Source organism: Malus domestica, chromosome 02 (assembly GCF_042453785.1).
Source record: "Malus domestica chromosome 02, GDT2T_hap1".
NCBI classification, from domain to species: Eukaryota; Viridiplantae; Streptophyta; class Magnoliopsida; order Rosales; family Rosaceae; genus Malus; species Malus domestica.
The window spans coordinates 16,659,070-16,666,413 of record NC_091662.1 but is presented as its reverse complement, the minus strand read 5'-3'; positions in this window follow the sequence as shown (position 1 = coordinate 16,666,413).

Here is a 7,344-nt window from a genome sequence, read left to right as displayed (position 1 = left end):
ATTTCAACGCCCATTTTTAGAAAATAAACCCTCGCCAATACTTTAAGCTTTGAGGCTGGAAGAATATTGTTTTCCACTCACGTTAAGCTACCACCAATTGAACAACACATGAGCATAGTATTTGTTCAGCTTCATAATTATTGGTTTTCACATTCCCAATACATACAAAATATTTCGTACTGAAAGTTGTATAATGGTACTTCCCAACTCCATTCATATGACAAATGATTATAATCATTCAAGCCATTTCTTGATAGGTTAAAGATAATTCCATATCGATACTCGTATTTTCCAACTGAAACAGAATAGGACAAACTGAAAGTATTTGAGAGTAAATATGTCCTTCTCATACAACCAGAAAGATACCCTATAACGCACTCATAGCTATTGATTAAATTCTTCTACTGCCACTATCAAAACTCAGTCCTTTCCAAAAGTAAGTGTATTTAAAAAGTTCTAAGATTGATAAAGATTTTAGACACGTTTTCCATAAAGAATTGTCATTCGATTTCCAAGCAAAGATGATAATTGTTAACTTTAAATCATAGATAAAATAGCTCTTTCCAAATGGTTCTATATATTGGTAAGACTACTATGAATTCAACAAGCTTCACAAGAAAATTCCAAGTTCCAAAAGGTTGTTGCATAGACCACCAATTGAAATAGGATTCAAAGAAACTAATGTAGTACAAAAAAAAATGAAATGGTGGTATTCTCGTGGATACCGTTAAGGAATTAAAACTATTTTTTATTTCTATTCTCAACAGGTTTAATAATGACGGTTAACAATAGTAATGAGATTAATCCATAAATTTCTGACGATACACCAATAATGATATGTTAACTCCACGTTGGGGAACTAGTCTCAAATTCCACACCTTTCCTTGGTAGATAAGTTCATTGATTATAATCTAGAGACACACGTCAAAATGATCTTCTAAAGATTGACAAATCATCAATTTTTGCTCAAAATTTAGAAACAACTAACATATTTTCCGTATTCGAAGAGGTGGCAAGATTCAAACATTAGACTTGAGAACCGAGAATGCTCACATCACGTGTGTGATGAATGCAATACTGCCCAACTTATGCTCTGATACCCAAGGTATTAAATATCGGTAATATCGGAAATATTAGTAGTCTGAAAACACGGAAATATCGATGGAAATATCGGGATAATATCGATATCAATAAAAATTACATGGAAACCACGGAAATTGTAAGAAAAACTTGGAAATTTTTATTGAAACTTTGCAGGATGTTTATTTAGTCAATTATCTATTAGTTTATCACAAAAAATTGGAAGGAAATGCATTGCATGATGGATTTAACATTATGAAGTTGATTATATAGCGAGCTGACAAATATTGTGAGTGTAGAAAATATGTAGTAATTAATGAAAGAAGTCTAAACACACCATAATCATTTATATATAATGAATTGGTACAATATTTTACACTTTAGTACCACATAGAGTTCCTATGAGGTTCAAATTTTTCACTATCTTCATCATCCCTATGTGTAGAGTGAGTGTATTGTGAAGAGTAGTTATCAAATGATAAATCCCCAAAATAGTTTTGCATGTAATTGTTAACATGCCACCCATATAGATCCAAGATTGGTTGAGGTTGTCCATAAGAAAAATCATTTGAAGATCGAGTCTGGGATTGTTTCCATGAGTCACTCGATTCCATCCCAACAGGAATGGGATATGAAGGGTAGGGAAATGGTTGGTTATGAGTATAACCATAGTTACTACTTCCCACTCCAACAGAGTCCGAAGTTCTAGATAACGAGTCATCTTCTTGACTTGACAAAATCCCCTTCCCTCTTTCTCTACGAGTATATTCCTTCCCTATGGCACCAATTCCTGGTCCTGCCCGCCTACTGCCATGGTCATCATCCTATGTTGCATGCGTGAAGTTTGCCTCACCAGTGAAGGGGCTCATAAATCCGGGAGGTGGTCCATAATAGTTTCCATATCCACCACCACTACCTCCAGCTCCACTACCTCCAGCTCCACTGTATCCTTCATCATTCCCACCTCCGGTGGTAGGTGAGTCTCCTGATCTTGTACTAGAGCTATCATTAGTATCAGCACGATGTTGTGGTTGTGTAGGATTGGAAGAAGGTGGAATTCTAGTGTTTCTTGGTCTTGGGTGCAAAAGTTCTTCCAAAGAGTCAGCGCTGCTAGATCCCACCTCCTCCTCTAATACTCTTTCTACATTTATCCCTTCATTACGTGCTTCTTCAGCAACTCTAGGAGCTGGGTTGCCTTCATCATCATCTAAATGAAGAGGTCTAATCCATTGATAAAGTTGGTTACCGTCTGTATCATCATCTTCACCAACAATATCAAACACATCTAGTGGGTCAGCACGGTCGACATGATCTATTTCCGCTTCCTTATCTCGAATTTGAAGCTTCATGTTGTAGTAGCAATAAACTAATTTTTCCAACCTACTATGAGCCAACCTATTTCTTTGCTTTGTGTGTATCAGTGCAAATGTGCTCCAATTTCTTTCCCAAGCATATGAGGAAGCTGTTTGTGATAATACTTTGATTGCTAACTTTCTCACAGTTGGTGCATCGGTCCCATACATGATCCACCATTCAGCTACAATGAAAAACAATGTTGATAAGCCTAATAACTCGAACAAATTCTATTATAAACTTATAATGAAATATGTTTACACTCACTAAGAGACATTGTTGTTCGAGCAGCAATTGATGTTGGTTCTCCAAAAGTTCTTCTTGCATCTTTAAACCATGTTAGCTGAATTCAATAAATCGTGTTAGTTTAATCCAACAAAGTAATTATTATAATTTAAGTAATTGTGTACCTCATTTCCAAATTAGCCAACTGCTGGTGATGCAGGGTCTAATTTAGAGTATACATTATGTACAGCACGTATAAGGGTACCATCATCTCCAACACCGGGTCTGTATTGGTATCGAGGATTCAAATAATATGCTGTTCAAAGAAACACATACTCTAATAAGAGAAATAAAACTTATGCAACTAAAGAAATGAATTGCAAATTATGACATAATTTATACCTGCTGCATGCAAATCATGGTATAATGTTTTATACCATCGGTCTTCAATTATCTTTATGACCCACCTTGCACCAAGTTTTCTTTCCAATTCATCCTTCACTACATGCATCAACTCATATACTGCCCCCATAGTAGGATACACTTCTGTGTCAACGATCCGTAAAACTTTGTAAAGAGGTTCAAACATTTGGCACACATGTTCTGATTGAGTCCAAAAAGCATGATCAAGCACTATACTTTCCACCATATGACCTGTATTTGAGCGGCTGAAATTGCGGTTGGCCCAATCGTCACTAGTGAATAGTTGCTTCAACCCTGCTTTCTTCTTAAGTAGGCTGTCTAATGCAATATAGTTGGTGGCGAATCGAGTGGTAGCTGGACGAATAATTTCTCCTTTGCAAAATTCACGCATCTTTGCCAACAACCAACCGTGATTGTAAATATAATTTGTGATCGTTCTAGCTCTTTTGACCACAGTAGCAACATTCTCTCTCTTCCCCATTGCCTCAAACATGAGATCAATACAATGTGATGCACATGATGTCCAAAACACATTATGATGCTTCATTAACTTTTTTCCAGCTTTGACAAATGCAGAACCGTTGTCGGTCACCACTTGGACAACATTATGCTCTCCCACCTCCATGATTACATCCCTCAATAATTTGTAAATATACTTGTAGTTCTTTATATGGTCTGAAGCATCAATAGACTTCAAAAAAATTGTCTTTCCCTTTGAGTATACCATGAAGTTTATGATAGACAATCTGGTCGGGCCAGTCCATCTGTCACACATGATTATGCAACCATTAGTTTCCCACTTTGACCTCAACTTGTTAACATACTCGCCAATGTCTTTATACTCCATATCCAAATATTTGTTTCTTATCTCATAGGGAGTGGGAGGTTGTACTCCAACACCGGCCTGTTGACATCCCACTACCATATTTTTGAAATGATGTGATAATGCTTTCTCAGCAGGGACATTTTCATAGATAAAGAACTTGCTAATTAGACGCCCCATTCCCTCCTTCACATTACCTCCAGTGAAATAACTCCAAACACTCTTTTGACGTGCTTTGGATGACTTATATAAACTTAGGGCTATTGGTGGTGTTGGTTGTGATTCTCTAAGACTGCCTCCCCGTCTTAGTTGTGCACCACCACTTGTCCCGGAACCTTGTGCTCTATTAGGAATTTTATAAAGGTGTTCTCTTTCCCATGCTAACTGTTTGGAGGCACGTAATGCTTGTTTCAAACTGCGTCGTTCTTCAGGTCCCATGTCATCATCACATTCGTCCTCATCGTCATCATCATCACTGTCAACCGCTTGGCCAATGACTTCTCCTCGTAGCCCAGCTCGAATATTTTCCATTCCATGTGTTATCTTTTCCTTCTGCTGTTTTTTATTTTTTAATAATGTGCTGATGAATGCCTTCACTTCTGGGGGGACATTATCGCATCGTTAGACATTTTTTGCTGGATCTAATCCACTAAGATGGTACTTAAGTCGTGTCACTCCGCCACTCTTCATTACCCGACCACAATATTTGCAAATTGTGCCATGTTTGTTTCCGTCTATTGGGTCTCCATGTTCCCAAGCTGGATCACGTTTAGTAACTCCACTGGACATCTTAAACGTACCTATATTTATTTTTCATGAAAATTAGACAATTATTTTTTTATAAAATAAGAGAACCTAAATAATAAAGTATTCTACAGAAGAATTAAATACGAAGTAAAGAAAATGATTGTAAAAATTTAAGTAATTATACAAATAATATGGAATATTAAAACCTAATATTAATGAATAATAATCCAATTTGATAAAAAAAATAATCCTAATATAAAACATGGTGATGAATAATAATCCAATTTGATAATAATCCAATTTAATGAATAATCCAATTTAATGAATAATCCAATTTGATAATAATCCAATTTGATAATAATCCAATTTAATGAATAATCCAATTTAATGAAGAATAATCCAATTTGATAATAAAACCCAATATTAATGAATAATAATCCAATTTGATAATTAAAAAAACCTAATATTAATGAATAATAATCCAATTTGATAAAAAAAATAATCCTAATATAAAACATGACACACCCCGACCCAGAGGGTCAAGGCGTGCTGGGCGTCACGTGAGTGTGACGTAACCAAGAGTGCCACGGAAGCAAGATATAACAGAATACGAAGGAATTTAAACCAATCTCTAGTAGAACCACCTACTAGTGTAAAAGGATAAGTTATAAGGTAACCACATAAATTCAGAGCATAGGTCTAAGTGCAGTCAAGTAGGACCAAAATAAAATACATCACCCGCAGGTGAGTCCTACATGCAGAACGTTTGTCAGAATGCCGAAAAAGACCCCGAGAGCCACCAACCGCTAACTAGAACCTGGAGGGGCGCAAAACAAAGATGAGTGGGTCAGTAAAATCAAAGATTTTCCAAAACATTTCATTTAAAACATTTCTAACCCCTCACCGTAAAACCTGTATACTTTCCCAGAAAAATAGTATATATACATATATCATCAAAACTCAGCTCATATCCATCAACATAACATCTCAGAAATAATGTGCCACGCCATGCCAAATATAATCAGAAATGCATCAATATCAATCAGGTGAAATAATAAATCAACCGGAGACCCTACAATAGTCATGTACGGCTGATTCTAAAGCTCAACATCCCACTCAGCCGGAGTCACCACAGTGACCTATACGGCCCTGCCGTAGTCACCAACTATTACCTGTACGGCACTACACTGCACATCACTCGGAACTACGTAAAGTAGTCTGTACGATGAAAGGTGTATAAATACGCTCTAGTGCTTCTCTCATCAATCATCAGGGCGCATAACTAAGGTCACCCACTAGTCGGAATCACATCTAGTGATCTATACGACTAGCATGTCGGAACCCTCACATGGTCTGTACGACATCCACCTACTTGGATCCAAGACGAGCGTGCGGTGTGGTGAATAACAATATAAGCACTAACACCTAGGTGCAGGTTCTGAGCTTTCAATGCAATTCATATAAAATAACTCATCTGAATGATATAAAAACTCACTTGTGCGTTCACTGCGTCAATTAACATATATATATGCATCAATTATCAAACTAATTATCTCAACAATTGCATGCATGGCAATTTAATTCATAACTTTCATAAAAACGTATTTTCTGGGAAAAACAGTTGTATATAGGTAATACGAAAACAAAACTGCCCACTCACTGATAAGTCGATGGGTCGTAACCCCCGTGACATCCCTGGATGCGCTCGTCCTCGGGATAAGTTTCACCTATATGCGAAACAACTATAAAAACGTTAATTTAAACACATAACCAATAATTCGAAATAACTTTTCATACGATGCTCAATTTGGGTATATGAATATACCACATCGACCTACTCGACGTCACGGACGTCGAGTAATTTTTAGAAAAAATTTTGGCGGTCCCACGCGCCCCCACACGCCATGACAGGCACGGGGACACGCGCCCCCACGCGCACCATCTTCAACCTCGACTCGCCGGACTGGTTTTTCCGGCGGCCGGTTTCCGGCCAAACTTTGAACTCCTTGTTCTCCTTCGTTTCTCAACCATTTTCTTCGTATTTTATACCAAATTGAAGCCCCAAACATGTAGAATCACGATAAACTACTTTTAAGCTTCAAAAACAACTAAATCTCACCGGAACAATTCAAGCAAAACCGGCCAAAGTTGAACCACGTGATCCTGACGTCCAAAACCTTCAAACGAAGCACTCCGAGCTTCCTTGGGACCTCACTAAGCTCACTACAAGCTTAGAATTTCCTGAAAATCAGCATTTTACGTTTGCATGAACAGTGACCAAAAATGGAGGTTCGGGTTTCACGTGATTCCGAGGGTTTCACTTCCTAAAACTAGTACCAATCAACTCAAAACATCTCAAGGATGAAGATTCTTACCTTGGTTGCTTCGATCCACTGCGTTTTTGGGTGGTTTTGGGTGAGGCCGTACGTTTTGGGTGAGAGAGAGTGATAGAGGGTCGTGAGGGAGAGAGACAGAGAAGACACGGGGAAGGAGAAAGGGAGAGAGGTCCTGTGTGTGGTCCAATCTAATCCACACCATCCATTTTCATCCTAACCATACAAACAAAATGTAACCCAATTTTCTCTATCCCCAAAACTTATAATAATTTAAACCAAATAACGTTACACACACATACCTTAGTAACGTCAAGGGTAAATCCGTCAATTCACGTCCCCGATATGAAAATCTCGGGA